Here is a 15,052-nt window from a genome sequence, read left to right as displayed (position 1 = left end):
AGATCTTGCCAGGAACACTCATTAGGGAAATACCTTGTAATTCTCACATTCAGTTTTATTTCCCTTTTTATATATGGGTACTATGAGAGCTCTACTCCAATCATCGGGAATTCGTCCCTCTGTCCAGACTTTCTGAACTATGCAGTGCAGCCACTGTGAGACTCTTATACCACCATACTTCAGCATTTCTGGTCGAATATCATCTACTCCTGCTGCCTTTCCACCTTTTCAAGCCTGGATAGCTTTTTCTACTTCAAGTATGGATATGTATTCACTGTATGCCTGTTGAGTGTTTTTTTACCACTGTGCTGTCATCGCTGCTTGTTTCATTTAGCAATTTTTCGAAGTAATTACTTCACAATTCAAGGATATCTTTTTCTCCTGTTTCATGTCACCTTTATCATCTCAAACTCCTTTTACAGCATTCTTTCCTCCATTTCTAAGCTTCTTCAACAACCTCCGGAATATCTTATCACCTTCTTGATATTTATTTTCTATGTTCTTGCCAAAGTCTTCCCATGACTTTTGTGTTTAGCTAGTTTTACGCAGTGTTTAGCATTCTTGCATTTGTCTCTGTATTTTCTAAGAGTGCAAGCTGACTTATTCTGATTTTTTTTATCCTTGCAGACAACCTCACCACATGCCTCTCTGGCAGAATCAATGTTTTCTTCAGAGTTTGCCACTGGATCTCCAAGGTTTGATTCCTGTTCTCAACCTCTTTCATTTTTTCTTCAATAATCTTTGTGTATTTTAGTCTTCAGTTCACATCTGAGAGCTGCTCAACTTTTATTCGCTTTAAAACTTTCTTACATGTTATTCTTTTCAATATGAAATTCAATTTTATCCTGCTCAAGACTAAATAGTGATCACTTCCAATTTCAAATCCTCTATACACTCTGGTGTCCTGCACCAGGGAAAAAACATCACTATCAACAATAACATAGTCAATGAGACTTTTCTTATTCCTAGCCTCTTCTCTCCATATGAATTTGTGCACATTTTTTTGTTGGAACATGGTGTTAGTAATAACCAGTCCATGTCCTGAGCAGAAATACAACAGATATTTGCCATTATTATTAGCTTTGCTCTTTTCTCCAAATTTTCCCAAAATATTTTTGTATGTCTCACAATCATTTCCTACTCTGCTATTTAGATCCCCAACAAGGACCAACGTTTCCTTTTTCATTGTGTCAGATGTTTTTTCTAAAGCCTCAAAAAATTCCTCCACTTCTACCTTAGCAGAACCTTCTGTGGGACCATAGGCACAAATAAATCTCATTGTCCAATTCCCCATTCTCATATTTGCCCACATTACTCTACTTGAGATTGACTGCCATTCAAGAAGATTAGCCTCGTATTTTGTGTTGAATACTATGGCTACTCCTTCTTTTCCTTGATTGTCATTGCCTGCATATAACATTTTGTATTTATTATAGCCTTCCTACATTCATCAAAAATGAATGTAGGAAGGCTAAAGACAAGTGGCTAAATGAAAAATGTAAAGAAATAGAGGAATTGGACAAGAAACACAGTAAAGAAATGCATAAGTCAATCCAAGCCCTGACAAAAAGAAAAATTTCTACCATAATCATTGTATAAAAGATCAAAATGGAAAAATGCTACTAGAGACACAAGATATCATAAAAAGATGGAAAGAATATGAAAAGAACTGTTTGACTGATCGCACAGATGCACCAGATATACAAAATATCGATGGTGAACTAATTAATTATGAAGAAATAGAATACACTCTAAATTAAATGAAAACAGGTAAAACCAGGACCTGATTAGATCCCTATTGAATTGTTAAAGAAAGTAAATGAAAACACTTAATGACGTAAAGGTTATTTTTTTAATAACATCTGTGATATAGGATACATCCCTGATGATCTAAGGAAATCCATCTTTGTCACTGTTCCCAAAATTCCAAGAACTTTTGAATGTTCAGAATATAGACTAATAAGTTTAACAAGCCATGTTACAAAATTACTACTGAGAATAATCCTAGAAAGAATAAAAGGCACTTTGTCGTAGAAATAGAAGACACTAAATCAGGTTTTCAAAACGACAAAGGTACAAGAGAAGGAATCTTCAATTTGAAAACATTATGTGAAAGAAGCCTTGACAATCAGAAAAGCATATATTTTTGTTTTCTTGATTACACCAAAGCATTTGATTCAATATATCACAATAAATTAATACATATCCTACAGAATAATTGGTTAAAAGGACAAGATCTACATATAAATATATACTGGAATCAAATGGCCTCAATAAGATATAAAAATATATATTCTGGCAACTTTGAAATCAAAAAAAGGAGTGAGGCAAGGATGTGTTTTATCACCCTTACTGTGCAATATATATAGAGAGCAAGTTTTTAAAAATATTTTAGAACTGAAGGGTGTAAAAGTTGGAGGTAGGAACTTCAACGACTTCAGGTATGCAGATGACAGTCCTTATAGCTGAATCTGAAAATGATCTTCAAAACTTAGTCACAGAAATTTACAACAGAAGCTTAGGCATGAGACTAATTATTAACCTAAAGAAAACAAAGTGCATGATTATATCAAAAGAACCAATAAATAAGAAACTGAACATAACTGTTAACAAAAAGAAAATTGAACAGGCGCAGGCTTTTATATATTTGAGACAAATGTTTACAGACAGGAAATTCTCTTAAAGAAATAAAAAGAAGAATAGAGATAGCAACAAAAGCCTTTACTGACATGAAAATTGTTCTAACATCCAGAGACATTAATATAGACACAAGAAAAAGATTAATAAAATGCTATATCTGGTCAAGCCTTCTCTACAACAGTGAAACACGGACTCTAAAGAAGCAGAGAAAAAATTAGAAGCTTTCGAAATGTGGACCATCAGAAGAATGTTGAAAATATCATGGACAGAGAAAATGAAAAACGAACATGTTTTAAAGAAAGCAAAAATGAAAATAATTATAAAGAGTGAAAACTTAAATATTTTGGACATCTAACTAGACAAGATGACATTCAGAAATTAATATTAGAAGGAAAAAGAGGGAGAGGTAGACCCAGGAGAATGTGGTTTGAAGACATTAAGGACTGGCTTGAATTACCATAAATGTTCCAGAGCAGCAAAAGAAGGAAAAAGGTTCTGTGATATGGTTGCCAACCTCCTCCTAGGGGATGACACTTGAAGTAGTTTGATAGAAGAGGCACAGTCGCTATCTCATAGACATGAGATAGTGGCTGAGTGTGTGTAAGAGAGGGGTCACCAGTTATTCTAGACAGTAGTAAGCATTTTTAGTTTTGTGGTGCACTATTACATGTGAGGCCAATATTCTGAGGTACAGCAGAGGTGGGATTTGTACAGAAGTTGCACACGTGAGAAATAATTTCTTTACAGAAAAGCACATTGTTTTTTGTATGTCGAAGAAGTTTATGGCCCAACAAGAGATTTGACTTTACATGAAGATCTTGGGTATTGTGAAAGGTGAGAGATGAAGTGTGATCATTCTTGTTGCAAGATGAGGCAAGACCATTTTGCTAGCATTGAAGTTCTCAAGATTGTTCTCATCCACTGAGATATAGCAAGGAGATTGGTGTTTGGGGAGTTGATTATGGAACATCTTCTAGCAGGAGATATGAGTGTTTCAAGATTTTTTTTGAATAAAAAAAGATGAAGTATACCGTTGTCAGCAAATCTGTGGGTGTGATTTGAGATTGCAGATTGAAATTTAGTTGATGCAGAGCCCTATGGTATTCTGGTGTTGGTGATGAAATCTGAAGAAACAGGTCATCTGCTATGACAAGTAAGGAAATTGGTAATCTGTTTGCCGAAGGTAGACTACATGATGATAATTTGATTTTACATGATTTGAAAGCCTTGAAAATATGCAGAGCAGCCACATAGGTTTCACCAAAGCTTGGGTCATACATGAACAATGTCAAGATCTGGACAGAGTGGCAGAATCTGTATTGTAGTCTGTGGTTAAGTATTTGGCTTCCATGTGAAGATGATTGTTGGCAATTTTCTCCGCTGTCTGTTTAGAATTGAGGTGAGTGCAATGTGGCAGCAGTTGGCTGTTATCTCCTTTCTTTTGGGATTGGTTGGATATAGGCTAGTTTCCATGTAGATGCCAGATGAGTATGAGAGATTGTAAAGATGATACAGAATGAGTGTTCAAGATTACAAAAGCATACCATGTGTAGTTTTTGGTAACACTGGGGATAATTTTCATATCCCCAGTGTTACCAAGTGTAGCCTTGCCTTTGAGTGATGTTACAATGGTGCCATTTGGATGTAAGAAAGGTGGAAACATGAATTTACAGAACTTTCATCCAAAATGGCCTTTGTGAGGGACAGAAAACTCAACTGCCATTTGAGCATGCACCCTCAAATGTGCAGGATATTATTACAATACTACATGATCAAGTGTACAATACTAGCTCTTAATCTATTAAGAGCTAGTACTGTACCAACTTAATCTGTTATTTATGAGATTTATTTTGCCAGACATGTTTTGGTTCTCTAAGGCACTTATAACTTCATCAATATACCTTGATCTTTGGTTTTTTGGGTCTTGGTCTTTTTACTACTATTTGGATATAAAACTTGTTTTGCTAACATTTTCTTTCCCATTATGTTTAGATAATCATACTAGCTCTGCTCATATGTTCTTGAATGCTAATAATGTTCACTTTCTTTTTATTTTCATCAGCAGTAAAATGATTTTGCTGCTGACGAAAGAGCTATTTATGATCAGTGCTTTTATTCCTAATCTGAATCTTGGGTCTGTAAGGTAAAATTGCAATAAAAATTTATTTTGTAATGGTAAACCTTAAACAACCATAAAAATTGAAAACTACCAGCATTATCCATAGGTGATATCTGAAGTATGTTCATATCCTATTGGATTTGTCAATACAATAGGATTGTGAATGTGCTTTAGAGACCAAACATAGTCTTTTCAAACCATATCAGGTCTTCAGAAAGCAATGGGGTGATCTCATGCTGATCAAAGTTTTCCAAACACACACCTAAAGATTTATATAATTGGCTATGTCACAGTTGACTCTTCTAGCCAAAATTTTGCCTAAGCTGCTATCAGAGAAGTGTAATTTCTAATGCATGATACAGCTGTTAGAACTATAGAAATTTAAACAAGTAGTTAAATGAAGTTGTATCTATTATACAGTAGACTGTCATGAAGCCAAGTCCAGTGACGAATCTTTTAAGATCTTTTCAATTCAATGTGTCAGCCATTCTCAGGCAGACAGAATTTTTCACCTTCCTTCCCCCACCCAAAAAAATACCCGGTTGACATTGCAGCCTTAATATTGTTATATAGTTGATTTTTTTGAGAGACAAGTTTCATGCCAAATATTGACTAGCTTACTGGCCAAAGAAAAGCCTAGGGATAAAAAGTTCTAGTCAATGAAGAGCCTATAATCAGTTTGTGGAAGTATTATGGAATACTTCCACAAAACTCCACCAGTACCATCTCATTTTTCATATTAAAACATTTTAATATGAAACATCTTTGAAAAAAACTTTGCTTTTTTCCTTGACCTGTAGAGCATGGATCCTGGATTATATAACAACCAGTGTAGTACTTATACCACAGATTCCAACTCATAGGTAAATCTGCTCTAGGACAACAGAGTATCAATCATTTTAAATATGGCCAAACATCAATGTAAAATTGAAATATTTTCATTGCTGCTGTTACCTTGTAGATTGCTTTGATAGTGCAGGTTGTTTAAAATATGTAATTTCTGTTAATTTATAAATTGGTGTGTGTTTTATATATATATATATATATATATATATATATATATATGTGATTCATTAAATCATATATATATTAATTCAAACATTTAAATTATGAACTGATGACCTCAGCTCAGGAGGATAGAGATATTACTATCTGTTACTTATGGTGCCATGGTAATCTGGCAAATCATTAAAGCAATATACTATATAAACTGTATATAAACCAAGTCTAAGTAATCATGAGAGTTTGTCAGATTTAAGAGTAGTAATTATAGGAAGGTATTTCAACATTCAGTAAAGAATGGTTTCAGCATATTGAGAATCATTTCTAATCTCTCAGGCATTTGGGAAAAATCATTTTATGCTACATTGATATTACTTCTGAAATTTTGAGCCTATTAACCAATCTATTTTGAAACATGGCCAGTTTTTAGTTTCTTAGAGCTGCATCCCAAGTATTATATCTCATCCTGTCCCAAATCTAGCAATGTGCAGAAATTAAACTGTTTAGTGATTATAGTTTTCTTGTAAAAGGATGATAGTATTGTATTTTTCCTGTATAGCATTAGTAAGATCCACTGATGAATAGAATCATCTTAGTCACTTTCATTGTTTCCACTCATACATCTACAAGTTGCTTATGATATGGAGCATTGTTGTGTTGGAAGATGTAAGGACCACTACCATAAAATGCTAGTTGTCAAGAACATCAACCCAGGACCACTAATAGCCAATCAAAGATAGCTGGCCCAAGACTATCACTAATTATGATTAACAAGATCTTGAGTTGTTAGGCAGTGGTGAAAGAATTTGCTAGTTAAAAAACATACTGTACCACCAGCATAAGGAAAAAATCAAGAAAAAAATTTAATAATTAGGTTTTTGATTTAAAAAAGAAAACATTGAACAGCATCCTAGAATTTGACCACTTATCTAATTGTTGTATAAGCATTACCTAGATGTGATCCAGAATTGGTATAGAAGAATCAGGAAGCTCAATGAGAAAGACAAATGGTAATAACAAGAGAGACTACTGGAATTCAAAATAAAAAAATAAAGGAACATGACAAGTACACAGTGAAATAGCAAGACAAATGTTTCAAGGATCAAAATATAAGTGTGCACAAACTCAACATTAAAAAAAATTCTGTCTTGATTTAACAAGATTTATAAATCTAAATATAGATAAGAATTAGGATTTTCTATCAAAGTAAATGACATCACCCATAACTTTTAGCAAATGTTTTTAAAATAACTTGCACCACAGGTTGCATTCAAATTTTCAGATGAAAGCATAACCAGAGAAACTACGCTACAGCAAGAAAAAAAAATTTTTTTTTTTATTCAGTGTTTTATTGGGATTGCAACAAATGAAACGTGGGAAGGAGGGGAAAAAAATCAAGTGCTAAACTACTGAAAAAAAAAAAGTCGTGGAGCTTCCGAAACATGCGAAATTGAATTTTCCAGGAGAGAAAAGTCATAGTTGAATTAAAAGCAAGCATGAAGATTTTATAGTGACTAACAAAATCTTGGCTAAACAGGGTAACCTATTTTATGAAGAAAATAATGTTCTGAGAGCTAGTCATTGTAAAAACAAAAGTGTAAACGAATTGTTGATCCATCAATCTACTATGCATGATATGGACACTGTTTACAAATGTGTTACCAGATAAGATCTGTGCAGATCAAGACCTTACCACAGTGAAGTGGTGTGCAAACGCCACATCCACTGTGCTACACAGGCTCTATGAAAATTATGAAAGAACAATAATTAATACAAATTATTGAGCAAATAAAGCTGTAATAAACTGATTTCATAATATTTTGATATATATGATATTGATTTAAACTTAAATTTAATATTCAATATTATCATATTGTTACCAAGTATCTCCACAGAGTCCAAAACCTCATTCCTGAAGACCCAGGAACGTTGTGCACAACTACCCATCGTACCACCCATAATGTAACCAAAATTTCGCACTGGTAGTAAGAATTTATCATCAATTCTGAACAGTGCATTGATATTTTAAAAAAAAAAACGATTTTTCTTTAATCAACTAACGCCTTTCATTCCCTTATAGGGAGTAGGCGAGGGTGTTTAACCCTATCCAGCTTTTGGAGACAGTAGGCAGTCCAATATCCATCAGTAGATAATCAGAGATAGCTGGCCCAAGACTATCATTAATTATAGGTGGCAACCGATGAAGAGACTTGCAAAAGAAGTGATATCTTTTGATACCTAACCCTAACAGGATATGTTCTTGTCTGAACATGATGTGGGTTGTACGGTCGGTTTTCGTTAGTTTATGGGACACACTACAGTTTTGGGGAGAGAAAACCTGCTTGCCCATGCCACAGATCAACTAACTCCTTCATGAAATACTTTAATAAATAAATTCTGTAATGCCTTTTACTCCTAAATGGGGTAGATGGATCTTGTTTAGCGTTAATTTTTTAAAAATTGATGGGTTATGTATCCTTCAGACACCACTCACAGCTGTGCTTAAGGCTATCAATGAATAAAAATTGATAGTAATTTAAGTTGGAAGTAGCACATCGTTGATGTAAGTAAAGTAAGGATTATGTGTTAAACAGACTTTACTAATAAAATACATTCTTAAATTTAAATATCTTATATTTTTATATTCTACATGGATTCAAAACGCATTACAGTATGGTATTTTTCCTTGGGGAGCAATCTATAGCACTACGCTGAAACTTCTAGTTTGGACTCAGAACAAAGTAATTCAAATCTTAACTAGAAACAAATACAGGATACTGAAAGGTGTAATATATATACGTGAGTGGTCTGAAAGGTCTCGGCCTGACAATGAAAAAACGAATTCATAATTTCAAAATTATCTCCTAATACATTTATTCCAGCGATGTTACAGGGCCATTATCTCGTCCCTGTAGTGGTTCTCAGTAAGTTCTGCAAAATACTCTTCTACAGCTGCTGATTAGCAAGGAAGAGTTTTAGTTTGGGGAAGAGACAGAAGTCAGAGGGAGCCACTTCTGGGATTGTCTATCGTTCCAACAATTCATAGTACAGATCCCTTAATTTTCCCATTGCCAAAGCAACTTTGTGGGCGGGTGCATTGTCCTGATGAAAGATGATTTTTTTCTTCTGCTAACCGGGTCTTTTCTCACGAATTTTTCGTCCAGTCTGGTTTTAAAAAAATGATCGGAATAATATTCCCTGGTTATTGTTTTACCCTTTTCAAGATAATTAACAAAAAAAATTCCTTTAACATCCCAAAACACCGATGGCATTGCCTTTCCTGCTGATGGAAGTGACTTTGTTATCTTTGGCTTTGAACAACCGGCTCCTGTCCACTGTTGACTGCTGTTTGGATTCTGGTGGGTAATGCTGAATCTCAGTGTCATCCATAGTAATAAATTGATGCACAAAATCAGTTTTATTCTTGTTAAAATGCTCTAAGCACTGTTCAGAGATTTTCGTGCGAGTTCATTTTTCATCTGCTGTGAGCAAGCGTGGCACCCATCTTGCACAAAGCTTTTTCATTTGCAATTCTTAATGCAAAATATATCCTACACATTCTTTTGAAATGCCTATAGTCTCAGCAATTTCACGCATTTTGACTCGCCATTATTCAATACCATATCGTGCATTGATCAATGATTTCTGGTGTTACACTTTTTGGACAGTACGGCCACATTTAAACTCGGCAGCCGTTTCTTAATTGTCTAAAACGAAGAAGAAGAGTGCCCATAAACTTTTATGAACTTCGAATGAATTTCTTTTGGCGTTAAACCTTCTTTTACAAAGAATTTTATAACTGCACGAAACTCAGTTTCATCCAGCTCAAGTGATGCAGACAACACTTTTGCTTCAGACAGCTGTCTAAAACAAAACAAAACCAAACTACTTGATAGAATGATTATATATACACATACATACATATATATATGTACATACATACATATATGTTAAAGATACCAAGCTATTTTAAACCTGGTTTTACTCCGTATCCTAAGTAAGCAAACAGACAAATAAGTCAACTTTGCGCCTGAACGTAGTGTGAGTCTAACTGACCCAGTAGTGCAAGTCTAGGCAACTCGTAAATATGGAATAAGCTCTGATCACTATTCTTAATATTTACCCTTAATGCAAAGCCCATCTCCTTGAGGAGGTGTATGATGCTATGCATTTAAGGCACCTTTTGGTAACTTGTTTTGGTAAAATACTTATAAACTCTGTTTTACTAAAAACCTTGGTATTTCGAAGCCTGGCTCCCACTAATGAGACCTCAATAAAGGTCGAAACCGATCTGGGTAGTGGCCCCTTGCCTTTAATGCATAACATCATACATCTCAAGGAGATGGGCTTTGCATTAAGGGTAAACATTAAGAATAGTGACCAGAGTTTATTCCATTTTTACCACGAGTTGCCTAGACTCACACTACATGCAGGCGCAAACTCGACTTATTTGTCTGTTTGCTTAGTTGGGAAATGGAGTAAAACCTGGTTTAAAATAGCTTGGTATCTTTAACATATATATATATACACACACAATGGCAGCTCGTGGCTTGAAATATACTAAACTGTATAATTTTATCAATAATAAACAATATTTTTTCATGTATAATTTTTTTTTAATTTTTACCATAATTTTGATATTTTATCCAAACAGTATACACTGTACTTACAATTATACATGAAAAATATTGTTTATTATTGATAAAATTATACAGTTTGGTATAATTCAAAATTACTTAAAAATGAAATATATTCTTGTTTTGTTTCATTTCATGTAAAAATATTGTTCATTATCGATAAAATTATACACTTTAGTATAATTCAAAATTACTTAAAAATAAAATCCATTCTTTAATTGTAATTAAAGGACTTGATTTTGAGGGCGTACCAATATGACGCTATGGTAAACACAGTGCTGCTAGCGCCCTCCTAAGTGCGACAAGATGGATTTTTATTATTATTTATACAAAATAAAAGAATTGTATAGGATTGTTGATGATAAAATTAAATATTACAAACAAATATAAATAAATTAATAAATATATTTATATATCGAGAAAAATGGGGGGGGGTGCTATGCACGAGCCTCCCCTTCTAGTGATTGGATTCTCCCTTAAGATTTGACACTATTTTTCTCTTCCTGCAAAATTGCAGAATGATATTGTTGCCAAACTATCATTGAACGAACAAGTTAATGGGTATTTTCCGATCTAAGCACATTACTTTAACGACGCTTACTAGCGCACGGATAAAATACAGGGTGATCAAAATTAAAGTAACCCTGTTTAAGGCCGAGCCTGTGTAGCTCAGTGGATGTGACGTTTGCACTCCACGGCGCTTGGCCGCACGAAGGAAGACCTGGTTTCGAGTCTAGTCGCTGACTAGAGGAAATTTTTCTAAGCATTTTTTCGACAGGTTCCCGAGTTAGTCGATCTCTGGCACGGGCAAGCGGGTTTTTCCTCCAGGAAACTCGGGTTTTTCGTCCCATAAACTCAAGAAAATCGACCGTAGAACCCACATTATTTCAGACATTAAATATATTGTGTTATGGTTAGGGACCATGAGATGGCGGCACATTTGAGCCGCCTCTCTTCACTGTGTACTGCTTAATTAGTGATAGCCTTGGGCCATCTATCTCTGATTGGTACCAATGGAGATTGAACCCCCCACTCAGTCTCCAAAAGTTAGATAGCGCTAAATGGCCTCGCCTACTCCCCATATACGGGAATAAAAAGGCGTTAGCTGATTTTTTTTTTTTAGCTGTTTAAGGCCTTGTGGAGAAAGACGCTGTGATCCAAATGCAGCGAAACTTCAGTAATGCATTGTGCATGACGCTGAAGCGGTATGAAAAGCAGTTCCAAAATTCTAATTCCCCACTAGCACTGTTCTAAATGCCAAATGCGAGAAATTTGCATATCTCCTAACTCGACCGGTGCCAGGAGAGTAAAAAGATGGACATGGGATATTTTTCCCTTCATTCTGGTTAATACCGTTCGCAGTTATGGCACTAACCTTGCGGCATCGTGCTTTGCTCATGAAGCTGTACTACCTCAACAATTGCAATGCTGCTGATGCATTCCGCGAATTTAGATGCCAGAACAAATGTCGGAGAAGTTTACTGTCACCATTTGCTATGCGACAAATGGTTAGTCGTCTTGAAGAAACGAGATCGTTGGGAGTTAGACCTGGCAGGGGTCGCAAACCTCAGTTCACAAGTGAATGAAGTTGCTACTGCCATTGTGGAGTTAGCTATGAATAACAGCATTAATTCTTGCAGTGCACGTGCTGTATCAAGACACGTGGATGTGCCTTACACGACTGCCTGGAAAACGTCTACAGAAGATTGTACTTCTATCCATTCAAAATAACCCTGACAGAGGAGTTGCACCTCCAGGACTTTGAAAGTCGATTGATAATCGTTTTTACATTCCTAGCTCGAACGGAGTTGTACGCTCTGTGGATGTTGATGATTTTGTTGGGAGATTAGGCTCACTTTCACCTGAAGGGAGCTGTGAATACTCTCAATTGACAGGGATGGGTAATGCAAACCCGTTCGCAAACCAACCACTTCCTTTTCATTCACCTTACTGTTTAGTGTGGTTTAGTTGCTGTTTGGTGTGGGTATACAACTTCGTTTATCATTGGACCATTCTTTTTTGAGGACCTTCGCCACTTGGGTTTCGTGATCTTAGTTACTGCCAAGAGATATCGCTATATGATAAACAATTTTCGATCACAGCTACAGCAACGCGTGTACATGGATTCACTCATTTTAATGTAGGATGAGATCCCTCCACGCATCGGTCGATTCGTACAAAGAGATTCGAGAACCTTTCACTGAAGCCGGTGTAATCAGTCGTTCTTTTGAATAGCACAGCCCGTGAATGCGTAATAGGTGTGAATAAAGATGTTATTTATGCTTGTATCACTTTTCTCCTTATACACACATAGTGAAATTACTACACCTACATTCGTTACATCATACAGCGTCCCTTGGCGGTTAATTTTGGAAGTATTTTTTTTCTTTCTTAGGTATCGTTTCCGCATGACGCCCAATGTTATCTTGCAGTTTCACGGCATTTGGATGACTGGGTGACGCACCACAATAGCTTAAACAGGGATAATTTAATTTTGAACATCCTATATATCAAAGATATAAGCTTTGTATCCATGGTATTAGAATAATATCCAAATCTCATATGAACCTCAGTGGGCACTTAGCATCCATGTAATCACTAACATGTACACGTCAGTTCCAGTTGGCTGGTTAATATATATATGGTGAGAACACTGAAAATTTCACTTATATCTTCCCTATCTTTTGAGCCAATTATGGACATGTGCTCTCTCCTGCAACTTAACTCTGTCTTTGATATTTATTTAATAGGCATGCTTTTTGGAATTTTATTCTACTCGAATTTTATATGATTTCATTTTTCTGCCTTAGTTACTTTTCATGTCTTGCAAACAACAAACCTCTGAGATAATCACACCTCTAGACTAGCCTCATTGATTTAGCTGCGTCAGCCGTAATTCCAAATCATCCTACCAATCCTTTGATATGCGAATTTCTTCATTCTCACTATCGTTACCTCCATATACGTTGTACTCTTCTTGACACTGAAGGTTACAGTGATACATCCTCTATAACACCATTCTTTGCAGCTTATGCATAGTTTCATGATTTTTCCACATTATTGCCACTCTGCTTATTCGGCTTACTGTAAGAATACAATTTAGTAACGTCTTTCTCCTTCAAATGATCATAGTATGGTATAACATCATTCCATTTCTTCACTTTTTTCCTGGTCTTCTGCTCTGTAAGTCTGCTAATCTCTCTTGTTCAGTGAATCTTGAGTTTTCAAAAAAGCATGATCACTTTAATCAAATTGTGGCATGTATGGTTTGTAAAATACAAGACACACAACATACACTGCTTTAAAAGTTCACGGGGACCACAAGAGCGATGTACATGGTCCCATGTTTGTAGCCAGTATAAATTAAAGTAATTCGATGCTCCGAAGACAGTGCAACTATTTTCGAGTGAAATGGCGGCTAGAAGAGAACCGATGGAGTTTGAAAGAGGCGTTGTGATAGGATGCCAAATTTGCAGGCCTATCAGTTCGGCAAATTGTTGAGAAATCAGGCCATTCCTTGTCAACCATCATTGATACCATACTCTGATTGAAACGTAGGAGTCAACTCTAAGTACCACCCGCAGTGGTTGACCCGCCACTCACCGAACGTAACCGTAAAGTACTAAGAAGGATAATATGTAAAAAAAGCAAACAAACAAAAAAACAGTCATTATTCATCCGACACGTTGAATGCGGGGTTTCGCGCATCAACTGGAACACGAATCTGCACAAAAACATTGCAAACAGAGGCTCGCAACAGGGGTTTCTATGGTAACATAGAGACAGAAACTGCAGTATGGAAGCCTCATATTACCCGAACGAACATGCAACCTCGTCAGAAAGTTTGTACAGTGGAACGTGGAAGCTTAGAAACTTGTGTTATGGGGCGAAGAATCATGCTACCGCTGTACTGAGTAGATGAACAGGGTTGGGTGTGGTGGACGCCCGGTGAACATCTCTTACTGGAGTGTATAACCCGAACTGTGAAATTCGGAGTCGGTACTGTGATAGCATCGTCCTGTGTTTTCCTATTTTGACCACAAACCTCAGTCGTGCCACCAACACTGAACTCCGAGAGGAACCTGAACACACTGGACAATGCAATGCTTCCTACTTTGTGTCCAACTATCTCTTTCAGCAAGACAGTGCGCCGTGTCTTCTGCTCTAACTGCATGGATTGAGGATATGAACGTAACCAAACTTGACTCCACCACAAAGCTCTGATTTCAATCCTATTGAACATCTGTGGGACGAACTGGAGCCTTGGGTTTGGTCAAGGGTCGAGTGCCCCACAACAGTTCAGGATATCATTAAATGCCTACAGGAAGAATGGTCCAAAATTTCCTTAGAAAGTGATCGTTCTCTTTTGGAAAGTGGGTGACATGATTGGTTGTTCCTTACATTATGGTGTTCGTTGACTTCTTGCCAAGCCTTATATATATAGGAGTGCTAAGATTCCTCTTGGTAGACCCAAACGATCATCACAATGTCTATTATAATATTGTAAATAATATTATAAATAATATTGTATGCTTAAGATAATGTGGCTCCTTGTTGTATTGCATAATTCACATAGCTAATGCATGTGCCATCGCATGCTCTAGTCAAAGTAGAAATACTAAATAATACATCCAGCAGTGTAGTCTAAAGGCAT

The sequence above is a fragment of the Typopeltis vanoorti genome, chromosome 19 (genome assembly GCF_054136105.1).
Source record: "Typopeltis vanoorti isolate ZY-2024b chromosome 19, IOZ_Tvanoo_1.0, whole genome shotgun sequence".
NCBI classification, from domain to species: Eukaryota; Metazoa; Arthropoda; class Arachnida; order Uropygi; family Thelyphonidae; genus Typopeltis; species Typopeltis vanoorti.
This window is presented reverse-complemented; position numbering follows the sequence as displayed.